The 15092-nt window shown below is 40.2% G+C and overlaps 1 protein-coding gene across 8 annotated transcripts in view; it reads left to right on the top strand.

Moving 5' to 3' along the window:
* The window catches only part of LOC138751556 (retinoic acid receptor beta), a 942630-nt gene that overhangs the window by 346074 nt on the left and 581464 nt on the right, over window positions 1-15092 (top strand). The gene's annotated exons all lie outside the window — the stretch shown is intronic.

Genomic DNA, 15092 nt, shown 5'->3' on the forward strand with positions numbered 1-15092 from the left:
TCCATATTTAGGAGCTTGTTGAACAATGCAATATTATTAGATTAGATTCAACTTTATTGTCATTTTGCCAAGTACAGATACAAAGCCAATGAAATGCAATTAGCATCTAACCAGAAGTACAATGAATAGAGCTATTTACAAGTAACTGCGAATAAATGCAAGCGCTCCAGCAAACAAACAAGTATAAAAGTACTGACAGTAAATTGTAGGTGCAATATTGCTCAGCGTTATGATGTTAAGTTCAGCAGGGTCACCGCCTGCTGGTTCAGGAGCGGAGGCTCCTACAGCACCTACCAGATGGAAGGAGAGTAAAAAGTCCATAGTTAGGGTGAGATGAATTCTTGATGATGCTTTTCATCCTGCCTAGGCAGTGTTTCTGATTGATGTTCTCAATGGAGGGCAATTAGATGCTGATAATCTGCTGGGCAGTTTATAATATTACATTCACACAAATGCAAATTGATTAAGGATATAGATTTGATTTATTTAGTATTTTTACTCATCTTGTCTGATGGGTAGAAATGAGCACACTCTCTATGCCCAAGCAATTTGTGCAGACCATAGAATAGTCAGGCACAGGAAGAGGCCTTTTGGCCCATGATTTGTATTTCCTTCCCTGCCTGTTCACATCTGTTTAAATGTCTTTTAAATGTTGACATCATATCTAATTCCACCAATCTTCTAGAAGCACATTCCTAGCACTCATTGTGTTTATATATAAAATCCTCATAAATCTTATATTTAAACTTACCTTCTCTCACCTTAAAGCAATACTCTCTGATTGTTGATATTACCAACTTGGATAAAGGCTCTATCAATGTCTCCTATGATTTTATAAACTTGTGTCAGGTCACCCTTAAGCCTCCAACACTCCAGAGAAAACAATCCAAACTCCTCCTAAGAGCTGATACTCTCTAACCCAGGCAACATCCTGAATCTCTCCAAACTCTTCACATCCTTCCTGTGGTGCAATGGCTAGAACTGCACATAATACTCCAAATGTGGCCTGACCATAGTTTCATGCACTGCAAAAAGACCGTCAATTTTTATAGTCAATGCCTTCGTATGGTCATCTCTCTGGCATGGGCTCAGACAATGAATGTCATGAATGTGGCCTGCATAATAAACCTGTTCTATATTCTGCAATACAGGCTCAGTGATCGTGACCAAAGGGAAAGGTAAAGGTTCATGGTTTTACTCCAAGGTGTGTCTCGCAGATGCTGATACCAGTTGCGGTGTGTGATTGTATATCGACATCAGTCCTGATATCAGGTCATTTAAGGATATAGAATCATTGGGTCGTACTCACAGAAACTGGCCCAACTATGTCCATGCTGATATTTAAGCCATGAACTTTGAAGGCAAGCAACCTCCTTATCTACTTGTGCTGCTACTTCCAGGAATTTATAAACTTAATCCCCAAGATTTCTTTGTCCATCCTCTGTGTTCTATCATTTACTGTATATGCTCTACCCTTCCTTGACTTTGCAAAATGATAATGATAAGGAGTTTATTGTCATACACAAAAGTTCAATGTACAGATGAATTGAAATTCTTACTTGCTTCAGCCAAACAGGTAACTATAAAAATATTGATAAAACTATAAATTATTGACTGGAAAGAGATAATAAATACAAAAGATAGATAATAAAATTCACAAGTACCATAATGCAAGAAAAGAAATGTTTTTGTAATGTTGGAGTAGTTTATGATTAGGGCAGCAAGGGATGATCCATTTGAAAGAAAAGGTTTTTGAACCAAGAGGGGCTGGACATCCATACTTTCTGCCTGAAGGTAGCAGTGACCAGGGTGATGGGGGTTCTTTGTGATGGTGGCTGCCTTCTTGAGGCAGCGCCTCACATAGATGCATTCAAGTTTGGGACTACTTCCTTTAATCCAGCATGATACAGGTTCCCAGTTTCACCTCACGATTAAATTCCATTGCTGATGGTATGCCCAACTTTCCATCTCGTCTATCTTCTGTTGTTGCCTCAAAGAAACATCTTTATTATCCCTTAGCAATCTGGACCAGCCCATCATGCAGGATCCTATCAAATACCTTGCCAAAGTCCATATAAATAATGTCTACCAACCTGTCCTTATTAATCTTCTCCTTAAAACTACTGTTAATTAGTGATACTGAATTTGCTTTGCCCAAAGACAACTTAATATATTTAAAAAAAAAAAGATGGGCGGTGGGAATACTCAGTAGGACAAACAGAAATCATAAAGCTTAGAAATTAACTTTTGCAATGTAATAGCAAAAGGTATTGCAAACTTGAATTTTACTTTAACATGGAGTAAAGCAATTTTGCACACATTTCTGTGTCACTTATTTCTAGTTGCTATCATTATATATTCTTGATTGGGTATGATATTCTGGTGCACTTTTGCTGTTTTCTCAGTTTCAATTTTGTCCACATGAGGCCATGCCCAAAATGTGTGATCATTGAGATTTTCCTTAATATAGATGTGAAGAAACAATTTCTACTCATGGAGGCTGTCTGGCCTGCTGAATTCCTCCAGCAGCTCTTTTTTTTTCTCTCAAGATTCCAGCATATACAATCTGGTATTTTTCTCATTTGACACATTGCTCATTTTGAAGCTTCAAGCATTCTGTTGCAACCAAAACTGCCCCCTACTACCCATTAATTGAGAGCTACCTTTCCTTCTGAATGACATGGATGTGCAAATCAGAAGACAGAGTGGAAATGAAAAAGTAACTTTCAGAATGGAAAACTGTGACTTATTGGGCGTTGTGGGAATGAGTGCTGGAGCCTCATTTGCTTCTGCTTGCGATCTACCAGTACTTTATCTGAGGGAACCAAGTGTAATATATCCATTTTTGCTGATGACACGAAACTAAGCACCAGAGAGGTTGATTTGCAGAATAGTTTCAGGTGGGTATCACCAGGCTGGGAGAATCAGTCTGCCTTTTCAATGTAGTGTGGAAAATTTAATCCCAATGGTAGAAAGCCAGAGAAGAATCATGGAGATGGCACCTTTGGTCCAACTCAACTGGGCCAACCAAATTGTCTACCTGAGGTAGACCCTTTTGCTTGTCCTGGGCCCATAATCCCTCTAAACCTTTATATTTTAAATAATGAGAGATTGAAAAATGAGTTTGATCAGAGATCTGGGATTTCTTATACATGAATCATTAAAGTTAACATACAGGAACAACAAGGTATCAGCAAATTATAATCGTAGGTTGGCCTTTATTGCAAGAAAATTTGGGTATTTGAATAAAGACGTAAGACTTCAGTTGTATAGGGCCATGGTGAAAATGCATCAATGATATTGTGTATAATTCTGATGTACATTCCAAAGATGGAGAACGTGCAACAGAATGATCCCAAGGTTGGAAGGTTTGTCATGAGAAGAATTCATCCAGACTGTGTGTGCATGCTCATGAATTTGGAAGAAGCAGGTGATCTGATTGAAACATACAGAGGAGCTTGACAATGTACATTTTGTTGCTGCTTCTTTATAGCTAAGATCACCCCAACAGTTCATTACTGCCTCCCTCACCAAAGTATACTAAAAGACCAGCCTCACATAAAACTTCTATCAACCCACACCACATGCACCAGTCAACAATTAAAGCAGAAGGAGAAACCTTTAAGAAGGTGTGTAACTTTCTGTACCTGGAGCCACCTCTTCCTGAAGACAAACATTGTTGGTGAAATTTGCCATCATGAAACATTCAGCAGCCTGAGGGCTGGATTGAGATCTCAAACCTAAAACAAACCTCACAATCAATTTGGCAGGATTAATTACCCACATAGATCTGGGTTGTTGGCCCTGAAATAAAAAGGTTGTCTTTGATGAATGTGCTCAACTTTATCTGTAAACACTTGTGCATTATAATTTTTTTTAGCTGCTCTTTACACATCAAATGTTTTCTTTTGTTTCACCATTTTTATGAAGGACAATAATTCCACTCGCCTTGTTTTCTCTGTCCTCAGCCTTTAACACATTTCCAATGAAGCTTAAAGAGAGTATATTGGAACATTGCCTCATCTTTCAATGTAGCCTTTTAGGATCAACATGAATTCAGCAATTTCAGTGATCAGAATTTTGACAAATTTCAGTTAATTATTTATACCTTCAGATTACATTTTGTTCTCATTAACTCTCTTTTTCATTTCATACATCAAACTTTTTTGACATTTCATTCCTTCTATCAACATGAACTCTTAAGTTGCAAAGGATTAGAAGTCAATTGACCAGGTGCTGGTAAATTGGATTAGTATTGAAAGATATTTGGTTAGCATGGACATGGTGGGCCAAATGGCCTGTTTCCGTGCTGTACAAAGCAATAGCCTCTTTTACACAGCCACTTCAATGCAGGAATATTGTGCCTTTATTGCACTAAGTACAAACATGGAATGGGGGTGGGGTTCATTGCAGTCTTGCCTTTAAGCTGGCAGCAGTCACAGTGCTGAATAGACGTCTGTGGTCTCAAATAAATGGCTATGAAACTACACACCAGCAAACTCCGTTTCTTGCGTAAACCGCCTGTTCCACACATTGACTATCCATAGTTTTACACCATTTTCATCCATCCATCCTTTTTCATGAAAATGTACAAAAATACCTGCAGGAAATTTTATTTTCGGTTTAATTTTATCTTTGAAGATTACCACGGGTCTTAACTTTGTCCTGTTGGCCAGGGATGATAATGCCACAGTAAATCTGGTCCTTTCATGGCCTGTACTTGTGGTTTGCACTGTTTTCACAGCTTTCCATTCCACTGTTCTATTGCCTATCATGTCAAAATTCATGGGTGTCCATATTTCTGATATTTGCCAATGCAAACTGGTGTTTTTGCTGGTTATGTGTAATAAACTGGTGAAAACTTACAACTTTATTATCAAGATCTTTTGGTAATTTCTGGACAAATTTTGTATTTTTCCTGTTCATGAAATAATTAGCCTAAAAATCATCATTGAGGTCTGGGTGCGACTTAGCCCACTGCAGTGCAAATGTTCTTATTTTAGTTTGGGTGACTATATAGCAATCTTGCCCATTCTTCAATGTGTTTTTCCACTCTGGCCAATGAGTGATTCCTTTTCTCAAAGAATCTTGTCTTTTTGGTATTTTTCTTAAAATTTCTTCTTTCTTTCTCCAATCTCTTACCAACTTCTCATGCACATCAGATTTTCTTGCAGCAGTGCAGTTGATGGTTTTCTTGGTCATTTCTATCACTTTCAACTCAAAGCTCGCTTCATATTTTCATCGCGTGCTGCTGCATTGTGTTGAAGGACCCTCCATGATAGCAATTGCCTCCAATCAACGCCCAGCAGATCAATTCCCTCGATCGATGGGGGTTGACATATATGATGGTCAATGGCCCATCTCCGGCATTGCGAGCTTTGGGATTTGACTTGTATGCCGGTCAACGGAGCACCTCAGGCAGCCAAAAAATGGGGGTTGACTTGTATGCCAGATATACCATAAAACCCTTAAAATAAGGCTGAAAAATGGGAGTTGACTTATACACCAAAATATATGGTTCATTATGAAAGTTTATAAGGGATATATTTCCAAAATGAGCTGTCATTATGACTTTACAAATGGAAAAAAATTGACTGCTAAGCCCTGTATCAGAAGAAATTGATACGTTATTATTTCTCAAACGGTGACATAATTTTTCCAAATGAATTGCACATTTATAGTTTTAGAGATTTTCGTTACTATGGAGCTGAAAGCAACCTGCTGGAGGAACTCAGCAGGTCAAACAGTATCAATGGGAGGAAAAGAATGGCCCATGTTTTATGTCAAAACCCTTCATCAAGAAGTATTGATGAAGGGTTGTGACCCGAAACATTGACCATTCTTTCTCTCCCATTGATACTGTTTGACCTGCTGAGTTCCTCCAGCAGGTTGCTTTCAGCTCCAGATAGCAGAATTTTGCATGTCTCTTTCTGTTCTCAAGCCTTGGAATATTTTCAGAGAACAGTATTTGTGCTCAGACATAATGTATTTCCTCGAGGAAACAAAAAGGGGAGGTGTTGAGTAGAATAAAGTGCAGTCAGCAAACGGAATCTTTCTTACTCTGAGTGAGGCAGAAACTTAATCAAAACCAGTTAATGGAGAAATACGTTCACATGAATGATTATCAATTCATGGCATCGTATTACTCAACCTAAGGAATGAAACAATGCGTGTAACTGGAAACTGACTTGGAGCTCAAGTTTCAGCTTTCAACCAATAACATTTCTCTTCAAATATGTAATTATTTCACATCTTTTTCCCAGCTGTAGATTTTCTAAGCAGGGTCTCTTTGTTATTGTCATTGATGATAACCACCCTCCATTGCTAAATGTGACATTAAATGTTTTATCAGAGCCACACATGGTAAGGACCCTGTTGAACACTGCTTTGCTTTACTGAGGAAACCTGTCTCATCATAAAGAGTCCACAGGATCAAGCTGAAGTCACTTTATTATGCAGGGAAATGTTTAGAAACCAGGCTTGGATATTCTTACAAACCTGCTACTAATTATGCTTGCTGGTCTGCATTTCTTCATTGAAATGTGAAACATTGTGACAAATTTTGCTACCTTACTGAGTGACTGAAGAAGAATGTTACAAAGAACAGTGAGTGGTATTGGAAGTTCAGTGTAAAACAAGTCTCCTAATATTGCTGTTCCAGTCATTCACAGAATGGGGATATCACTGGCAAGCCCATTATTGATTACCCACCCATCGCAGTCATTGGGTGTCAAAAGAATAGCAATTTTCCTTCCATGAACCATGTTTGCCAATTTAGCAATCTTGTAGTCCACTCTCCACCTCCACCCTCCTATAAGAGTGTAGCATAATATTACTGCTTTATGTTCTATGCTAACTCTTCCCCTGGAGTATGTCTTGCAAACAGTCAGAGCTGTCTTTGACCTAGGAGACCACGTACCATCCTGGAGTCTTAAATGCAGATGCAGAATCTGCTTTCCGTACACCACTGAGTTTCTTACACTACAGCTCTTGTCTTCACCCTTCCTTGCTGTGCCTCAGAGCCAGCCCAATGAGGGGCTTACTTGATTTTTTTTTCCAGTTTAAGGAGCCTAAAAGTGGATATCTTGGGTTTAAGGTGCCAGTGGAATGACTGGACAGGTTGGGCTGAAGGGCCTGTTTCCATGCTACAGAAATTTATTCCAAAGGAATCTGGAGAGGCAAGGTTTTCACCCTGAGTTGGTGGGCATATGGAGCGAGCTTCTAGAGGAAGTGGAAGAGGCGGAGACAATTACAATTTTTAAAAAGCACTCGGATGTGTACATGAATAGGAAGGGTTTCAAGAGGTATGAGCCAAATGCAGGTAAGTGGGATTAGTTTAGATAGGCATCTTGGACAAGTTGAGTCAAAGAGACTGTTTTGTGTTGTTTAAATCTGATAAATACATCCCTGTATATATTTAATTAATTTGATTTTAACACTTCCATCTGAAATCACATCAATGGACTATCAATATAGAAGCTGGTCACTAATTTAAAAGCATTGTCGCTTCACAACCATGTTCCTGAAACATGCGAATATCAACAGCAGGTTGTGTTTTTTCAGCAGCCCGAGCAGTGATTGTTAATTGTCACCATAACACTCTGGAAAGAATTAGCTGCATGGAAAATACGCTGCTGAACCTTTTTGTTTCCAATTCATATATCCCCCGATAATGGAAATCTTATTTAAAAATATCAGTGGCAGTATGGATAAATATTTCAGCAATTGTGTCAAGAGGGAAAATCCTTCAAGAAAATCGGTCCCAGTGATATGTTATTATTGGGAAAGGATACTACACTCTCACAGATATCTTAATTCTGGTAAATATTTAATTATTGTGATTATTATACTCTTCCAGAATATGGAAGATGATCTTGTCTTTCACCTATTCTATTTGCTTCTTTAAATTCACCTCATTGGTTCTCTTTTCTTTTAATCTGTGATTTAAACATGATGCCTTATTTGCCAAATAATTTTTACATTTATGGTTCTACCATCATAACCAGTATTCCTTGCCTCCTTTCTCAGAAGCCATTTGAGAGAGTGCCATTTGCACTCTCTCACTCGCTCTCTCAAAATACTTTGTTCTTGGGAAATTGAGAGGCACCAGCAAAGGTGTGTTAAATTGTATGAATGTGATGGGCAATGGAAGGCTTTGATAAATGGCTCGTGGTGCAGAGCTCAGGAGCAAAGAGGCCAGGGCCCTTTTAAATAATGGAAATTATTTCCAAGGAAATCAGAGAAGTCCAAGTTGTAGTGAGGGAGGGGGTCACTTATGGGGAAGAAACTAGAAGTGGGGGGGGTGGGGGGTCGGTAGTCATGGATTGAATAGAGTTGGGAAATGGGAAGAGACTGGGGGTATTGGATCAGTGGTTGTGGTTGGGCAGCTGATGGATTAGAAATAGAGGTATGGGTGGCAGTGGAAGGGTTCAGTGGATCTAAATCATCAAGTGTCACAACCAGAGGGAGGTCTGGGAGACTCCATTTGGGCCACATTTGCTCATTGAAAATTATGCATGTCCAAGAATTGGACATCAAAGCACCTGCTGCAAGTTGTTGACTTAATTTAATTTCTTCAAAGTCCCCAATACAAAATATTCAGCGTATTTGGGATTTTAATATACTGAGCAGGTAAGACGCAGAGCGACAGCTCATTCTGATTTAAAAAAAAATCTTCAAATAGAAATCAATTTTAAAAATTGATTCTTTTAATGATAAGAATATGTTTTTATTCTATGATGTTGAGGATTAGTTTGTAAATTGTCACAAAAATAACATTTCTCTGGTTGTCAGTACAATAATTGATTGGGATACCCATACAGTTAGAGGGCTGGATGGGCGAGAGTTCGTTAAATGTGTTCAAGATTGTTTTCTGAATCAATTAGTAGAAGAACTGACTCGGGGCAGTGTAATACTGGATCTCCTGTTAGGGAACGAGCTAGGTCAGGTATCAGACATTAATGTTGGAGATCCAATTGGGTCTAGAGATCATAATTCTGTTAGTTTTAAGGTAGTTTTAGGGAAGAGCAAGGAGGGGCCTAAAGTTGAGCTTCTGGATTGGAGAAGAGCAAATTTCGAAAGAATAAGAAGGGATTTGGGGAGTATTGAGTGGGACAGGATATTTTCAGGTGAGGGTGTAAATGAAAAATGGAGGATATTCAAAACAGAAATTTTGAGGGTACAGAGTAGTTATGTCCCAGAGAGGATCAAAGGAAAGGCTGGAAGTCATAGGGAGGCTTGGTTTTCGAGGAATATTAGAAATTTGGTTAGGAGAAAAAGGGAGGTGTACAAGAGGTATAAAGAACAGGGAGCTGACAGTTTGAAGGAGGACTACAAGGAGGGTAGAAGGAATCTTAAGAAAGAAATTAGAAAGGCCAAAAGAAGTCATGAAGAGGCTTTGGCTGACAGAGTAAAAATAAATCCAAAGGGTTTCTACAAGTACATTAAAAGTAAAAGATTAGTGAGGGATAAAATTGGACCCCTTGTAGATAGTGAGGGTAGGCTGAGTGAGAAGTCAGAGGAAATGAGGGAAATTTTGAATGATTTCTTTGCCTCTGTATTCACTAGGGGAAAAAAAATATTGAACCAGTTGAGGTAAAGAAAAATAGTGGGGAGGTAATGAAGCATATAAGGATAACCGAGGAGGTAGTGATGGCTGTGTTGAAAAAGATAAAGGTGGATAAATCTCCGGGACCGGACAAAATATTCCCAAGGACACTCAGGGAGGCTAGTGGACAGACAGTGGGGCCATTTACAGAGATATTTAGGGTGTCACTAGCCACGGGGGTGGTGCCAAAGGATTGGAGGGTGGCGCATGTGGTTCCGCTGTTTAAGAAAGGGTCTAAATGTAAACCTGGGAATTATAGGCCCGTGAGTCTGACATCTGTACTGGGCAAGTTGATGGAAAGTGTTCTGAGGGATGGTATTTACAAATATTTGGAGGTACAGGGATTGCTAGGGAGTAATCAGCATGGTTTTGTCAGGGGTAGATCATGCTTGACAAACCTGATTGAGTTTTTCGAGGGGGTTACAAAAAAGGTTGATGAAGGGAAAGCTGTGGATGTTGTCTATTTAGACTTTAGTAAAGCTTTTGACAAAGTTCCCCACAGGAGGTTAGGAAAAAAGGTGGCGGCATTAGGTATAAATGAGGAGGTAGTGAAATGGATTCAGCAATGATTGGATGGGAGGTGTCAGAGAGTAGTGGTAGAAAATTGTTTGTCCAATTGGAGGCCGGTGACTAGTGGAGTTCCTCAGGCATCGGTCCTGGGTCCACTATTGTTTGTTATATATATTAACGATCTGGAAGTAGGGGTGGAGAATTGGATAAGCAAGTTTGCAGATGATACAAAGATTGGTGGTGTTGTGGACAGTGAGGAAGATTACCGTAGATTAAAAGGTGATTTAGGAAGGCTGGAGGTGTGGGCTGAGAAATGGCTGATGGAATTTAATACAGATAAGTGTGAGGTGTTACATTTTGGAAAGGCAAATCTAAATAGGTCATATGCATTAAATGGTAGGCTATTGAGATGTGCAGAGCAACAAAGGGATTTAGGAGTTGTGGTAAATAGTACCCTCAAGGCTGATACTCAGGTAGATGGTGTGGTGAAGAAGGCATTTGGAATGTTGGCCTTCATAAATCGGAGTATTGAATTCAAGAGTAGGGAGGTTATGATGAAATTGTACAAGGCATTGGTGAGGCCAAATTTGGAGTACTGTGTACAGTTTTGGTCACCAAATTATAGGAAAGATATAAACAAAATAGAGAGAGTGCAGAGAAAGTTCACGAGAATGTTGACAGGATTTCAAGGTTTGAGTTACAGGGAAAGGTTGTGCAGACTGGGGCTTTTTTCTCTGGAGCATAGAAGATTGAGAGGGGACTTGATAGAGGTGTTTAAGATTTTAAAAGGGACAGACAGAGTAAACGTGGATAGGGTTTTTCACTTAAGAGTGGGGGAGATTCAAACTAGAGGGTTTAAGATTGAATGGAGAAAAGTATAAGGGGAACATGAGGGGAAATTTCTTTACGCAAAGGGTAGTAGGGATGTGGAATGAGCTTCCGACAGATGTGGTCGAGGCAGGATCATTGGTTACATTTAAGGAAAGACTAGATAATTACATGGATAGGAGAGGACTGGAGGGGTATGGACTGGGTGCTGGTCAGTGGGACTAGGAGGGTGGGGATTTGTTACGGCATGGACTAGTAGGGCCAAACTGGCCTGTTCTGTGCTGTAAGTGGTTATATGGTTATGGTTAATTAGAAGTATATATCTGTGGAAGTTTAATTCGCTTTGGGCATCTCAAAGTGCTTTATGATCAATTAAGTAATTTTGAAGTGTTTTAATGCTGGAAACCTTGCAGCTGAATTCCCCACTGCTTTCAAATGTATGACTACCTTGTTCAGAAACTTGCCAGTCTCTCCAAGGCTCATGACATGACATCTTCCACTACAGAACAGAAGTCAAGTCATCCTGATCAGCACAATGACCAAGCTGAACAAGACAAAAGACAGGTTTTATGAAGTACTAGACACCCTGCTGGCAGCAGTGAGAAGCTGATCTTGCTCAGTGACTTCAATGCAACCTATCAGGGAGTCATTGGGAGACATGGTGGGCAAGTGTAACAGTAACGGACTTCTCTTACTAAAGACCTGTGCTGCTCATGACCGCTTCAACATTCTGCCTGCCTACCTGCAACAAGACCTCCTGGATCATCCCTGCTTGTTGGCATCTTATTGACTATGTCATTGTGAGGAGAAGAGACGAGCAGGATGTCACGGTGACCAAGGTCGTGTGTGGTGCTGACTGTTGGACAGATCACAGGCTCATTGTCTCCAAAATGAAGCTCTGCATCAGATTCAAGAGGTGACCACAAGGAAGCAAGTCCATGAAAAGAATCAATGTGGCCAGGCTGAAGAATCCCAGCATAGCTTCAGCACTGACTGAAGACTTGGAAACCAAACTTGCTGACCTACACCTTGCCAGTAGCAATGAGGATGACTGGGAATGCTTCAGGGATGCTGTCCATTCATCTTCACTGAAGATGCTAGGAGCCTTGACCCACAAGGAGCAAGACTGGTTCGATGAGAATGATGAGGAGGTACAAACTATACTTGTTGAAATGCACTGCCTTCATTGTGCCCATCAGAACAACCCAACATCCGCTTCCAAGAAAAATAACTTCACCAGTGCCCTCAGGACAGTCCAGAATAAACAGTGTAAAATGCAAGATGCTTGGCTGAGTCCCAAGGCAGATGAAATACAGGAATACGTTGACAGAAATGACTTGAAACAGTTCTATGAAGCTCTCAACACTCTCTACAGACCTCAGTCTATTAGGAGTTCCCCCGTTCTTTGTATAGATGGTACAACTCACATTACAGAAAAGGCTCAGATCCTGCAGATTATGGGCTGAAACCTTTGAAGCCATCTTCAACTGACCATTATCTATCAACGATGAGGAGATCAACAGGGTACCCCAGGTTGAGATCATCAGCACCATGGATGACCCGCCAGTAGTAGCCAAAGTCATGAAAGCTGTCAGCCAGCTATCCAGTGGCAAAGTCCCAGGAGCAGACGCCATACCTGCAGAAATCTACAAAGCCAGTGGTCCTGTAGTTATAGAGAAGCTCTCTGAGTTGTTCCAGTCTTATTGGACGCAAGGATCCATTCCTCAAGAACTTAAAGATGCATCCATCCTACAGCTCTGCAAGAGGAAGGGCAATCGACAAATATGCAACAATCACCAAAGTATCTCGCTGCTTTCCATTGCAGAAAAATATTTTGTAAAAGTCCTGCTAAATCATCTAGTCACTCATCTGGAGCTAGGCCTGCTGCCAGTCACAGTGTGGTTTCCGCAAAGGTTGTGGGAGTATTGACATGACTTTTGTTGCACGCCAACTTCAGGAGAAGAGTCAGATGCAGAATTGTGAACTCTACACAACCTTTGACCTCACGAAACCCTTCGACACTGTCAGCCAACAAGGCCTGTGGAGGATCATGTCAAAGTTCAGCTGCCCCACCAAATTCATTCAGATGATACACCAGTTCCATGATGGTGTTATGGCTAATGTGTTGGACATGGAGAATCCTCTAAGGCATTGGTTTTCAAACTGCCCCCCTAAACTCACATTCCATCTGAAGCAATCTCTAAACCATAAGAGCTCTGATGACTGAGGGATTGTTTAAGGTGGTATGTGGGTGAGAAGGGAAGGTTGAGAATCACTGCTCTGGATCCAGTTGTTACTGAAATATTTTGCTTGAGGAAAAATTGTCATTGGCCCATTTCCATTGGAGTTGTGAAACCATACACATAACGAGTCAATTAGGTATGATTAAAACAGTGGTTTTTAAACATTTTCGAAGGACAATGCAAGGCAGCTCAACCATTTTCCCATGCAGAATATTAAGCATCAGATGGCAAGACAAAATACCAGAGAGTGAAGTTCTCTCTAGAGCAAGTCAACAGTTGCAGTGCCTACACATCTGCCCAACATGTGCCAGGATATTCCGTGCCCAAATTAGCTTGACCAGTCATCTTCAGACATACTGCATCCAATTTTAAAGTGACTAAAGGTGTCATGGACTACATCAATGGTGATGGATGAATGACATCATATAGTTTTAGTTGCTGATTGAGATTTAACTGAGGATGTTGAGAGGTATACAGTCCACTCATCATAGAATTCTTACCAAATAACTTTGGCTTAATGCAGTGGTTCTCAACCTTTTTCTTTCCATTCACATACTACTTTAAGTATCCCTATGCTATAGGTGCTCTGTGATTAGTAAGGGATTGTTTAAAGTGGTATGTGAGTGGAAAGAAACAGTTTGAGATTCATTGGCTTAATGTCTCGTCTGAATAAGGACACCACTGCAAATGCAGCAGACCCCTACTAATGCATGGTACATCAGCACCAATTATGAACTCATTTCTCTGGAAAGGGCTTTAGGCCTTTCATTAAATGCCACTCATGAATTTATTAAACTGAATTAGAGCATATGGATTGAGAGTAATAAAATGGCATGGATAGTGAAGTGGTTAATGGACAGAAAACAGAGTGTATAAATAAATGGGCATTTTTGGAGTGGAAGGCTGTGACTGGTGATATACTGGAGAGGCCAGCCCTGGGTCCTCAACTGGTCATGATCTATTGTCATTTATTTGGATGAGGAGACCAAGTGTAATACAGCCATGTTAGATGCTGATAAAAAACTGGAAGACAGTTGTGGACTGGCTTCAGAAGGATGCAGGCAGGTTAACTGAATGGAAGAGGATATGGCTGATGAAATGGAATGTGGGAGAATATCAGGTCATCCACTTTGTCAGAAAAAAAATGGAGAAGCAGAGTGTTATTTTTTTAATGGTGACAAATAGAAAGGTGTTGATGTTCAGAGGGTTCAGAATGATCTTGTACATGAACCTCAGAAAGTTAACATGCAGGCACAGTGAACGATCAGGAAAGCAAATGCCTTTATTGCGAATGGATTTGGACAAAAATAAAGACTTCTTCCTCCAGGCTCTGGTGATATCACATCTGGAATAATAAGCTGAGATCTGATCTCCCTAACTGAGGATAGGAATATTTGCAAAAGAACAAAACAAAGATAACCACCTGATTCCTGATAGGTCCTTTGGCTGCGAGTGATGAGATATTATCTCATTGGAGCATACAAAATCTAGATGTTTCATGTGGCTGCATGTTCAGAATTGGCAGTAGCAGTTTGAGAAGAGCTTTCTTCATCACAGAACCTTTGAAATTCTTTTGCCAAGACATCTGTGGAGGTTCAGACACTGAGTGCATTTCAAACAGCTACAGAGGCAGAGATCAATAGATATTTGATATTGGGGACTGAAAACTATGGGTGTCGTGAAGAACAGTGACACTGAGGTAAAAGATCAGCCATCTTATTGATTGGTGCAGCAGGCACAGAGTCTGTATTAGGAAAAATTACAGGAAGAAGTATGTGGGATATAGAACATCGGATTTGGGATAGATGCCTCAAATGACATTGCTAATATCTCTACATTTAGTCCAATGGCGAGCACAGATTCTACTATGACTGATTTGATTATGGCCAGAGCTCCCTTCACCA

Source organism: Narcine bancroftii, chromosome 1 (genome assembly GCF_036971445.1).
Source record: "Narcine bancroftii isolate sNarBan1 chromosome 1, sNarBan1.hap1, whole genome shotgun sequence".
NCBI classification, from domain to species: Eukaryota; Metazoa; Chordata; class Chondrichthyes; order Torpediniformes; family Narcinidae; genus Narcine; species Narcine bancroftii.